At 46.4% G+C, this 12,837-nt stretch overlaps 1 protein-coding gene across 1 annotated transcript in view; it reads right to left on the bottom strand.

Moving 5' to 3' along the window:
- The window catches only part of WWOX (WW domain containing oxidoreductase), a 1,164,534-nt gene that overhangs the window by 1,040,296 nt on the left and 111,401 nt on the right, over positions 1 to 12,837 (bottom strand). The window lies entirely within an intron of this gene.

Raw genomic sequence — 12,837 nt, 5'->3', positions numbered from 1 at the left:
TAAGTGCTTACTATGTGCAAAGCACTGTTCAAAGCGCTGGGGAGGTTACAAGGTGATCAGGTTGTCCCACAGGGGGCTCACAGTTTTAATCCCCATTTTACAGATGAGGTAACTGAGGCACAGAGAAGTTACGTGACTTGCCTGAAGTCACACAGCTGACAGTTGGCGGAGCCGGGATTTGAACCCATGACCTCTGACTCCAAAGCCCGTGCTCTTTCCACTGAGCCACGCTTAACACCAATGGTCCACTGTTGGAATATTGAACATGAACATAACCGATCCCACAACCCCATTAGTTGAGGCAACTTCATTAGAGTAAAATATGGTAATTTTATATTCTCATACAATATTCACGAAGCATCTTCCACCTTGACTGCATAAACTAAGACAGAACATAGCTGGGACTGCCAAACAGGTTGCGATATTAGGCTGTACAAACTACTTGGAGTTGACCTATCTGTCTCACAAGGATACACTTGAGTCAATCGCTGAACATCTCTGGGCCTTATTTTCCGGGGCTGAAATGGGGACTTTGGAATATCAGTTGAAGAGGCGTGCTCTAGGACACTGAAGTACAAAGATCAGCACTGTGTTGCCACTCACGGGGTCTGGGCTGGTTGCCTTGTTGCTAGGAGAAGCAGCATGGCTTAGCAGAAAGAGTCTGGGATGGGAGTCAGAGGTCATGGGTTCTAATCCGAGTTCTGCCACTTATCAGCTGTGTGACTTTGGGCAAGTCACTTAACTTCTCTGGGCCTCAGTTCCCTCATCTGTAAAATGGGGATGAAGCCTGTGAGCCCTAAGTGGGACACCCTGATTACCTCGTATCTACCCCAGCGCTTTAGAACAGTGCTTTGCATACAGTAAGCGCTTAACAAATGCCATCATCATCGTTAAAACCTAAAGCCACAGACGGCAAGACACTGAACCCTACTGTAACAAGACGGTTAGGTCACTGATGCTGCCGGAGTCCATGTCTCATTGCGGCAAGGCTCAGTGATCCTTCTTTGCTACTAAGGCTCATGGCTCCCTGTAGCCACCATGTTCAGAGACACAGGAAAGCCTGATGGTGGCAGGGAAGTACAGATGGCATCACACCTTGCACTGGACAATAGACCATATTGGGCATCGGTGGCCACACACTTCAGATGCCTTCTAATTTAGGCTTTGGCTTTACTCAGCAGTACAATATTAGTACTTGTAAGAAGTTGAAAGGGATCTCATAATTTCAATATGCTTCTCATCCATTTTCATTCACTTGTGCTTCGACTATGCTTTTGAGTTACGGAAGCATAACCTGGAAAGATGATGGAAACTCAGGTACACTGGCCTGACATTTACCACTGAAGCACAGGGAACAGCTTTTCCTTTAGCGCACAGGGGCAAAAATTGGGTGGCGCTTCTATATACAACATAGACTCTTGCAAACTGGGGCTAAATTGGCTCAAAGACCAATTAATCAATCGATCAATCATGCAATGGTTGAGTCCTTACTATGTGCAGAGCACTGTACTAAGCGCTTGGGAGAGTACATTGCAATAGAATTAGCAAACACGTTTCCTGCCCATAATAAGCTCACAGTCTGGAGGGGGAGATGACGTTAATATGAATAAATAAGTAACTTTTAATGTATAATTTAAATATAGCAACCCAAGGCTTTTTTTGCTTCGTTTTGTTTTTTATGGTATTTCTTAAGCACTACACTATGTGCTAGGCACTGTTCTAAGCACTGGGGTAGATGTAAGCTAACCAATTTGGATGCAGTCCATGTCCCACATCGGGCTCACAATCTTAATCCCCATTTTACAGATGAGGGAACTGAGGAACAGGGAAGTTAAGTGATTTGCCCAAGGTCACGCAGCAAGCAAATGGTGGAGACAGGATTAGAACCCAGGTCCTTCTGACTCCCAGGACCGTGCTCTATCCACTATACCATGATGCTTCACATGAATCTGCGGGAAAGAACCAATGGCTCTGAAACAACTGGAGAAGTAAAGATCCCTCTGAGAAATGCTCAAGCTTTGAGACACTTCTGGCTGAGTCAGGCTGACTTTCACAAAAAACACAGCAGCCAAATGATGTCATCACATCACGTGACTTGCCTGCACGGAGTAACTGACAGTCATGTGCATTTCGGGGTCTTTTTTTTTCTCGTGCCATCACTCGCTGGCCATCTTACTTCTGCTGCCTCAAACCTCTGCTCTAATCCTTGTTGCAGGACATATCCTGATTTTTTTTAAATACTCCCCTCTTGAAGATATACTGTACAACATCACATATCACCTAGGCCAACTCTGGCCTACTCCTCTACCCTGACTACCCTGCAATGTAAGGTTTCGTCAGCTGCTCCTGCACAATGAGTGGTCGTGACATTGTGACTAGGTCACTCCAGCTTGGGGGGGAGCAGTGAACACCCCTGCTACTGTCACTCCAGGCAACTCACATTCATTTATTCATTCAACCATATTTATTGAATGCTTACTGTGTGCAGAGCACTGTATTAAGCACTTGGAAAGTACAATTCAGCAACAGAGACAATCCCTGCCAACAACGGGCTCACAGTCTAGAAGGGGGAAGACAGGCATCAAAACAAGTAAACAGGCATCAATAGCATCAACATAAATAAGTAGAATTATAGATATATACACATCATTAATATAAATGAATAGAATTGTAAATATGTATATATCCACAAGTGCCATGGGGGGAGGGGGAGCAAGTCGGGGTGATAGGGAGGGTAGGGAGAGCAGAGGAAAAGGGGGGCTTAGTCTGGGAAGGCCTCCTGGGAGAGGTGAGCCTTAAGGCAGCTGTGATGGGACAAGAGTAAAAGCGACAGCAGTGATGACCATTACCACCAACTTGCAACCACTTCCCCTGCTGCCACAAACTCATCATGATTCAAACTGGGTGGCGCTTTAATCATCTGGAAGACAGTTCTTTTTTTCCTTTATAACAGGTTAATTGGATTTAATAACAGATTTTATTATTAATGTAATAGATTAATTATCCAACAGTATATCGAGGGTCAATAAACGAACAACACAAACACGATAGATAGACCAAGACTGAATAGGCCCAAGTACAGTTAAAAAAAGACCCAAGATTAAAAGCCAAAATGAGCCATTCTATAAAATGCTAACATAATACTGAAATGCACCAAGATGATGACGATGGTATTTGTTAAGCGCTGACTATGTGCCAAGCACTGTTCTAAGTGCTGGGGCAGATACAAGGTAATCAGGTTGTCCCACGTGAGCTCAGTCTAAATCCCCATTTTACAGATGAGGGAACTGAGGCACAGAGAAGTTAAGTGACTTGCCCAAGGTCACACAGCAGACAAGTGGCAGAGCGGTATTAGAACGCATGACCTCTGACTCCCAAGCCCGTGCATTTTCCACACTGCTTCTCAAGAGTGGAATATACAGGCACAGAAAGCTTCTGCTATACTTCTGCTATGCTCTGCACTGCAAAGTATTAAGTCCAAGTTTGAGCACCACATTTTAAAAGGGGTCTGGAGAAGCCAGAGAGAGTTGTTGTTTTGTACTCTCCTAAGCACTTAGTTCAGTGTTCTGAACATAGTAAACACTCAATAAATACCACTCATTCATTTTGATTGAGTTCAGAGGAGAGCAACAAAAATAACTGTCAGTCATTCAATCGTATTTATTGAGCGCTTACTGTGTGCAGAGCACTGTATTAAGTGCTTGGAAAAGTACAATATAACAGTAAACAGACACATTGCCCGCACACAATGAGCTTACAGTCTAGAGAGGGAGACAGACATTAGTATAAAATCAATAAATTATGGATATGTACATATAAGTGCTGGGAGTCTGCAGGGGGTGTGGAAGGAGTTGAATAAAGGGAGCGAGTCAGGGTGACACAGAAGGGAGTGGGAGAAGAGGGGAAAGGAGGGGTTAGTCTGGGAAGGCCTCCTGGAGGAAATGTGCCTTCAATAAGGTTTCAAAGTGGGGGAGAGTAATTGTCTGTTGGACAGGAGGGAGGGAGTTCCAGGAGGAGGTGGAAAATCTGACCAGTGGAAAACAAATCAAAGGAAGTGGAGTTGGTCAGGGTGTGGGCGGTGGGGTCGGTTACCATTTTGAAAGGAAAGGCTGAGGAGCAACTTAGTAACTAAGACAGTTCAAGACAGTTATGGAGATTTTTACGAGGAAGATTTGACTGGCTGTTCTCCACAACCACTGAGAATCAGAACTGAGCAAAAGGCTTTAAAGTCAAGCAGGATTTGGGTTGGATTTAGGAAGAATTCTTTGAACTCAGGTTGATCAATACACTAAAAAAGGCTACCAGGAGAGGTTGTGTAGCTCCCATCCTTGGAGATCTTTAAAGAAAGAAGAGTTGCTTGTCTGTCCTAACTGGTTTGGAGACAAGAGGCTGGACCAGATGATTTATGAGATCCCTTGTAGGTGTATAAAATACAGTTTAGAGGTTACATCAGTTGTATCTGTCATTGTGAAGAAATGGCCTGGTTTAGTAACCTGGTGCATATAAATATATAAATATGTGTTGCTGCTACAGTCGTTTGGTTTTTCAGATAATATGCCAGTGCTCACTTTGGGAACATGCTCTTGTCTCTTTTTTGAAATGCCAAATAGTCTTTTCTTTACCTTTACAAGTACATGTTACACATAATTTTCTTTTCAGTTCAAGGAAGGCTATGATTTGAAACTCGACTATCAAATTTATGTGTTGATATAGTTTAAACTAATCATTCCCACAGTCAGCATGGTATAAAATTGCCTTTTGGCACTTAGCGTGACTTTGGTCCAAAATTATTAGAGTTCATTAAATCATTAGAAATTTTGCTTCCTGCTGATTTTTTAAAAGCAGACAATGAAATTCATTGTGGAAGCAAAGAAGGGCCAATAATATAATTACAGCACTCTGCCTAAGCAATCTGAGTTAATGCTATTGTTTGACATTGCAAGGCTATGCTTTTTCCCCTGAGCCTCAGTGGAGACACGGTTCACCCTAATTGGTTCCAAAGCACAACCTACGGAAGGCAATCTTTCCTCAGGACCAGTAATGTTAATTTCCACCCGACTGTAAATAGTGTTTGCAAACAATACAAACATGGTAATAAGAGGCTAGGTGGGTAATTAATGTGGTTACAAAGAAGCTCATTTGCATTTTTATTTAAAATGGCCTTCTTTAAAAAGCAACTTAAATTTCTCTTTGCAAAAGGAGCCTTGGTTAAGGAGTACAACGGTAATTACTCTCTTTAGGGGTTCTTTTATATGTCCTCCAGGGAATTAGAATGAAAAGATAAGCAGAATTATAAAAGGAATCATGTAAAATATGAAAGGTACTATAAACACTTAGTAGTGTATTTACCATAAGCTATGCTTACCTTCTTCATTAATGGAATATGTTACAAGTCTCCATTACATTCAAATTAATTGCTGATACGGTTAAGAGGTACAATCATCCAGCTTAAATTTCTAAGAGCTCCTACGGTATTTTGAAATTCAACATGCCTACCTGCAAAAGCATATACACACACGCTCTCAAGAGATAACTAACTGCACTCCTAGATAAGTGCTTCAGAGGTTAGGGGTACTTCAGCATCAAACAGATAGAGGTACTGCTCCAGAGTATATTCTTCCAAATTTCACATTATCAACATAATTCAAGCTATCCCTCCTCTTCAGCCCACATCTTTATTCCTGTGACACGTTGGGAAGCAAAAAAAAAAAAAAAAAACCCATCAAGTTTGTCAAGGTTCAGGATTCTTCATCCCCCGTCAATGCTACCGAACCCAGGAAAGAAATCCTAGATGAAGAAACAACAGCAGGTGAGATATCTGTATGGAGGTTGAAGACCTTACCCTTCTCCTCTCCCCACAGGTGGCCACAGGAATTCTGGAGAAAAGGAAGCAACACCAGAGGAGTCTGAGTCCAAGGAGAAAGCTGTATATTATCTTACAAGGCATGCTGCGCCCCTAGAAGCATCTCTAATGCAAACCTTCTGTGCCCCCAACGCCCTTATTTCCTGATCCTTCTCCCTCCTCCCCTAGCCCCCTTTCATCTACCATCATGAAAACAGAGCAGAGGGGGTCTGGGCGGGAGAAGGAAAGGGGAATGTTGATCGTGCGTGTGCCATTTGCTTATTTTCAAAGAGATGTTATAGGATCCAATCTAGCCAGCTGTTCCTTCACCAGAGAAGCATCAAGGCCTTTCATAGTCATGTCTGTCTTTATCTTAATGTCTGTCTCCCCACCTGGTCTGTAAGCTCGTTACGGACAGGGAATGGATCTGCTAATTCCGTTGTATTGTACTCTCCCAAGAGCTGAGTGCAGTGCTCTGCACATAGTAAGCGCTCAATAAATACCACTGATTTATTGTACAGGCCTGAGAAGCCCAAGGGGCCTCTCATCCCCTCAGAGTCCTATCCTACTACCTGTGGGGCCCTACCCTGTCTGGAGAGGAAGAAGGAAAAGGGGCAGCCTCCTAGGATAAGCATTTGAAATCTGGGAACGGTCGTGCCTGATGAACTCCAGGCTGGCTTACCACTGTGATCAATCAATCAATCAATCAATCAATTGTATTTATTGAGCGCTTACTATGTGCAGAGCACTGTACTAAGCGCTTGGGAAGTACAAATTGGCATCACATAGAGACAGTCCCTACCCGATAGTGGGCTCACAGTCTAAAAGGGGGAGACAGAGAACAGAACCAAACATACCAACAAAATAAAATAAGTAGGATAGAAATGTACAAGTAAAATAAATAAATAAATAAATAAACAGAGTAATAAATATGTACAACCATATATACATATATACAGGTGCTGTGGGGAGGGGAAGGCGGTAAGGCGGGGGGGATGGAGAGGGGGACGAGGGGGAGAGGAAAGAAGGGGCTCAATCTGGGAAGGCCTCCTGGAGGAGGTGAGCTCTCAGCAGGGCCTTGAAGGGAGGAAGAGAGCTAGCTTGGCGGATGGGCAGAGGGAGGGCATTCCAGGCCCGGGGGATGACGTGGGCCGGGGGTCGATGGCGGGACAGGCGAGAGCGAGGTACAGTGAGGAGATTAGTGGTGGAGGAGCGGAGGGTGCGGGCTGGGCAGTAGAAGGAGAGAAGGGAGGTGAGGTAGGAGGGGGCGAGGTGATGGAGAGCCTTGAAGCCCAGGGTGAGGAGTTTCTGCCTGATGCGCAGATTGATCGGTAGCCATTGGAGGTTTTTGAGGAGGGGAGTGATATGTCCAGAGCGTTTCTGGACAAAGATAATCCGGGCAGCAGCATGAAGTATGGATTGAAGTGGAGAGAGACACGAGGATGGGAGATCAGAGAGAAGGCTAGTGCAGTAGTCCAGACGGGATAGGATGAGAGCTTGAATTAGCAGGGTAGCGGTTTGGATGGAGAGGAAAGGGCGGATCTTGGCAATGTTGCGGAGCTGAGACCGGCAGGTTTTGGTGACGGCTTGGATGTGAGGGGTGAATGAGAGAGCGGAGTCGAGGATGACACCAAGGTTGCGGGCTTGTGAGACGGGAAGGATGGTAGTGCCGTCAACAGAGATGGGAAAGTCAGGGAGAGGACAAGGTTCGGGAGGGAAGACAAGGAGCTCAGTCTTCGACATGTTGAGCTTTAGGTGGCGGGCGGACATCCAGATGGAGATGTCCTGAAGGCAGGAGGAGATGCGAGCCTGGAGGGAGGGGGAGAGAGCAGGGGCAGAGATGTAGATCTGGGTGTCATCAGCGTAGAGGTGATAGTTGAAGCCGTGGGAGCGAATGAGGTCACCAAGGGAGTGAGTGTAGATTGAGAACAGAAGGGGACCAAGCACTGAACCTTGGGGAACTCCCACAGTAAGAGGATGGGAGGGGGAGGAGGAGCCTGCAAAAGAGACTGAGAAAGAACGACCGGAGAGATAAGAGGAGAACCAGGAGAGGACGGAGTCTGTGAAGCCAAGGTCAGATAACGTGTTGAGGAGAAGGGGGTGGTCCACAGTGTCAAAGGCAGCTGAGAGGTCGAGGAGGATTAGGACAGAGTATGAGCCGTTGGATTTGGCAAGCAGGAGGTCATTGGTGACCTTTGAGAGCGCAGTTTCCGTGGAATGAAGGGGACGGAAGCCAGACTGGAGGGGGTCGAGGAGAGAGTTGTTGTTGAGGAATTCTAGGCAGCGCGTGTAGACAACTCGTTCAAGGAGTTTGGAAAGGAATGGTAGGAGGGATATGGGACGATAACTAGAAGGTGAGGTGGGGTCAAGAGAGGGTTTTTTTAGGATGGGAGAGACATGGGCATGTTTGAAGGCAGAGGGGAAGGAACCAGTGGAGAGTGAGCGGTTGAAGATGGAAGTTAAGGAGGGGAGAAGGGATGGAGCGAGAGATTTCATAAGATGAGAGGGAAGGGGGTCAGAAGCACAGGTGGCCGGAGTAGCACTTGAGAGGAGGGAGGAGAGTTCCTCTGAGGATACCACTGGGAAGGATGGGAGAGTAGCAGAGAATGTTGAGAGCCGGGGGGTTGGAGAAAGGGGGGAAGAGACTTTGGGGAGGTCGGACCTGATGGATTTAATTTTGTTAATGAAGTAGGAGGCCAGATCGTTGGGGGTGAGGGAAGGAGGAGGGGGAGGAACCGGGGGCCTGAGAAGGGAGTTGAATGTACGGAAGAGCTGGCGGGGGTGATGGGCATGGGTGTCAATAAGGGAGGAGAAATAGTTTTGTCTGGCAGAAGAGAGGGCTGAGTTAAGGCAGGAAAGGATAAACTTGAAGTGAACGAGGTTGGCATGGTGTTTAGACTTTCGCCAGCAGCGTTCGGCAGCTCGAGCATAAGAGCGAAGGAGGCGGACAGTGGCAGTGATCCAGGGCTGTGGGTTAGTGGTGCGAGAGCGGCGAAGGGAAAGGGGAGCGAGCGAGTCTAGCTGAGTAGAAAGGGTAGAGTTGAGAGCAGTAATCTGATCATCAAGACTGGGTAGAGAGGAGAGGGCGGCGAGGTGAGGTGATGAGAAGCCTGAAAACGGCTCACTTATATTAACTAATCGATTTTGCTGTAGCCCTCGTTATATCCATCTGCTGTTTTAATCACTTCAAATTCTCCCTTCATGTTCGTCGCCTTCCCTCTCCCTGCCATTCTTTGGTTTTTGAGCCCCTGTGCAGGCCAGGGAAAACGATCTGAATGATCATCCTCGTATACTTCCCCAGCACTCAGTACAATGCTCTGCACCCAGCGGGCGCTCAAAAAATACTGATGAATGAATGAGTGAATTAATGAATGAATGAAGTAAAGCTCTTCTGAACAGAAATTGTGACTTTGCTGCTGTATAAAGAGAGTGAGGGAGTGCGGGTAACATTTTGCTAATGACATCCCGAGCCCTGTAATACAAAGATGACACTAATGACAGTTATATAAATACCCGTGGGGCCTCAAAGACCAACACATGACCAATCAACCAAATAGCATTGGGTGCCCTTAAGAACAGAACCTTGCTGCTTATCCGAAACTAGGCCTATCTCCATTTTAGAGCCTGCCTCTTGGTATTCCACTCTATCTTTGGTTTGTTCTTTATTTCACTGAACAGTCACGGGGCACAAAGCTGGGAGACAGGGAAGCAGTGTGGCCTAGCGGTCCAGCATGGACCTGGGAGTCAAAAGGACTTGAGTTCTAATCCCGACTCTGCCACTTGTCTCGCTGTGTGACCTTGGGCACGCCACTTAACGTCTCTGTGCCTCAGTTCCCTCATCTGTAAAATGGGGGTTAAGACTGTGAGCCCCGTGTGGGACAGGAACTGTGTTCAACCTGAATTATCTTGTATCATCCCCAGCGCTTAGTACAGTGCCTGGCACACAGTAAGTGCTTAACAAATACCATTAAAAAAAAGGATGGGGGGAGGGGATAAGCCATAGAATATTGAAAGGTGTGGAAATTTAGGGGGTCAGAATACTTCAACTCTGCCATAGAAAGCCACATTTTGGCTCTGCCCCTGGGGACCACTTTGAAAAATAAAAGACCCTTACAGGGTGATGAGTGTAATAATGAAGATGATGGAGGGTCTCCTACTGAGAACAGGTGGATGAGCCTGAGAGCTGAAGCCACAGGGCCAAGCATCTTTGTGCCAGAATGGATTATGGTGATAGTGGTTTGCCCACCCCTACTTGTCTGCTTTCCTTCCTATGCCAGTTGTTTAATATAGTATGGAATACAATCAAGGGTGCCAACATTGAGTTGGGGATAAAGTATTTGAAGGGCTGAGGTACAGCAGTAGCGCTTCCAGGCTAGGAAGCAGTGAAAATGGCTCAGGAGGGATCTAGCATTGGAGAAATGCCCTTGACTGACTCACTGAACTCCAGGGACTACGGGTGAAAAAAGCTTCTGGCTGGCCCCAGGGCCTGGTGAAGACAACAAGCACTCTCAAGTGGTCGCAGCCTGGCAGCGGGAGACTAAAAGTAGAGCCGACATCTTGGCGCCTTTCTCTGCCCCTTTCCGGCCTCAAGGGGTTAGTTGTGGCTTCCCCCTCTGTCCAAAAAGGTATGAGGGTAAAGTCTCTCAGGGTCAAACTCATGGTATTGCTAAATATGTGCCCACCCCTAAATTTTAAAATTTGGAGGGAATCCAGAAGCTTTAGTGGCATTTTCGGTAGGATTTCAGGACATCTGAGAAAAAGTAGAGAAGCATTCCAGGGACGTTGACCAAAACAGGAAATGTAGCCACCAGCAGACATGCTTACATGAATAATACAACCTTGTTCGTTAAAAATTACAAAGTGCAATAAATGGAATGTGCTTTGGGGAATAATAGACCCTGGAAGAGTTCAGCGTTTAGAACGGTGCTCGGCACATAGTAAGCGCTTAACAAATACCATCATTATTATTATCCCCTGGCCTAAAGTAAGGGCCCTGTGCTCCTCCTGGTGATGAACAAAGTCTCAGTTTGATGATGCCAGCTCTCTGGATTAAGGAAAGAACAGCTGATGAGCAGGAGGGAGGGACTGAGATTCAATGCACTTCCAGTCTTCCTTCAACTCCGACTGTAACGGTTAGAGAAAGAGATGAGCGAGTAGAAAAAGGAAGGCTAAGCTCAGCACACATGTGCACAGGGGTACCAATTAGTCATTGAGTGCAGGACCAGATTTAGGGTGGGACCACCCCGGGGGGTTGGGAAAAACGAGAGGCACAGACACACACATAGGATAACGTGGCTCAGCGGAAAGAGCACGGGCTTTGAAGTCAGAGATCAGGGGTTCAAATCCCAGCTCTGCCAATTGTCAGCTGTGTTACATTGGGCAAGTCACTTAACTTCTCTGTGCCTCAGTTACCTCATCTGTTAAATGGGGATGAAGACTGTGAGCCCCCCGTGGGACAACCTGATCACCTTGTAACCTCCCCAATGCTTAGAACAGTGCTTTGTACATAGTAAGCGCTTAATAAATGCCATCATTATTATTATAACGATGGTGGTGATAACGATGGAGAGTCCCATCAATAATAATAATAATAATAATAATAACAATGGCATTTATTAAGTGCTTACTATGTGCAAAGCACTGTTCTAAGCACTGGAGAGGTTACAAGGTGATCAGGTTGTCCCATGGGGGCCTCACAGTTTTCATCCCCATTTTACAGATGAGGTAACTGAGGCACAGAGAAGTTAAGTGGCTTGCCCAACGTCACACAGCTGACAATGTGCGGAGCCAGGATCTGAACCCATGATCTCTGACTCCAAAACCCGTGCTCTTTCCACTGAGCCACGCTGCTTCTCTAAGACTGAGGGGTGAGCCTCAGTCTTCTGATTTCAGGGCCGAGAAACATCGAGAGGCAATTGATTACGGTGATAGCTGTTTGGGTAGCAGTAGTTACTCTCTCATCCACATTACTCTCATTACTCTCTCTCTCTCATCCTACAGTGACTTTTCAGTCACTGTAGACGGCACGACCATCCTTCCCGTCTCACAAGCCTGCAACCTTGGTGTCATCCTCGACTCCGCTCTCTTGTTCACCCCACACATCCAATCCACCACCAAAACCTGCCTGTCTCACATCCACAACATCACCAAGATCTGCCCTTTCCTCTTCATCCAAACCACTACCTTGCTGGTTCAATCTCTCATCCTATCCCCACCGGATTACTGCATCAGCCTCCTCTCTGATCTCCCATCCTACTGTCTCTCCCCACTTCAGTCTATACTTCACTCTGCTGCCTGGATTATCTTTGTACAGAAACGATCTGGGCATGTTACTCCCCTCCTCAAAAATCTCCAGTGGCTGCCTGTCAACCTACAAATCAAGAAAAATTCCTCACTCTCGGCTTCAAGGCTCTCTGTCACCTCGCCCCATCCTACCTCACCTCCCTTCTCTCCTTCTACAGCCCAGCCCGCACCCTCCGCTCCTGTGTCGCTAACCTCCTCACTGTGCCTCGTTCTCGCCTGTCCTGCCATCGACCCCCGGCCCACGTCCTTCCCCTGGCCTGGAATGCCCTCCCTCCACACATCTGCCGAGGTAGTTCTCTTCCTCCCTTCAAAGCCCTACTGAGAGCTCACCTCCTCCAAGAGGCCTTCCCAGACTGAGCCCGCATTTTCCCTCTCCTACCCCCATCCCTTGCCCTACCTCCTTCCCCTCCCCACAGCACTTGTATATATTTGTACAGATTTATTACTCTATTTTACTTGTACATATTTACTATTCTATTTATTTTGTTAATGATGTGCATATAGCTATAATTCTATTTGTTCTGACGATTTTGACACCTATGTGTTTTGTAGATGTCTGTCTCCCCCTTCTAGACTGTGAGCCTGTTGTTGGGTAGGGACTGTCTCTAAATGTTGCCAACTTGTACTTCCCAAGCGCTTAGTACAGTGCTCTGCACACCATAAGTGCTCAATAAATACAACTGAATGAATGA

Source organism: Tachyglossus aculeatus, chromosome X2 (assembly GCF_015852505.1).
Source record: "Tachyglossus aculeatus isolate mTacAcu1 chromosome X2, mTacAcu1.pri, whole genome shotgun sequence".
Taxonomy (NCBI): Eukaryota; Metazoa; Chordata; class Mammalia; order Monotremata; family Tachyglossidae; genus Tachyglossus; species Tachyglossus aculeatus.
The sequence above is the reverse complement of the archived record's forward strand: the minus strand, read 5'-3'. Positions and strand labels throughout refer to the sequence as shown.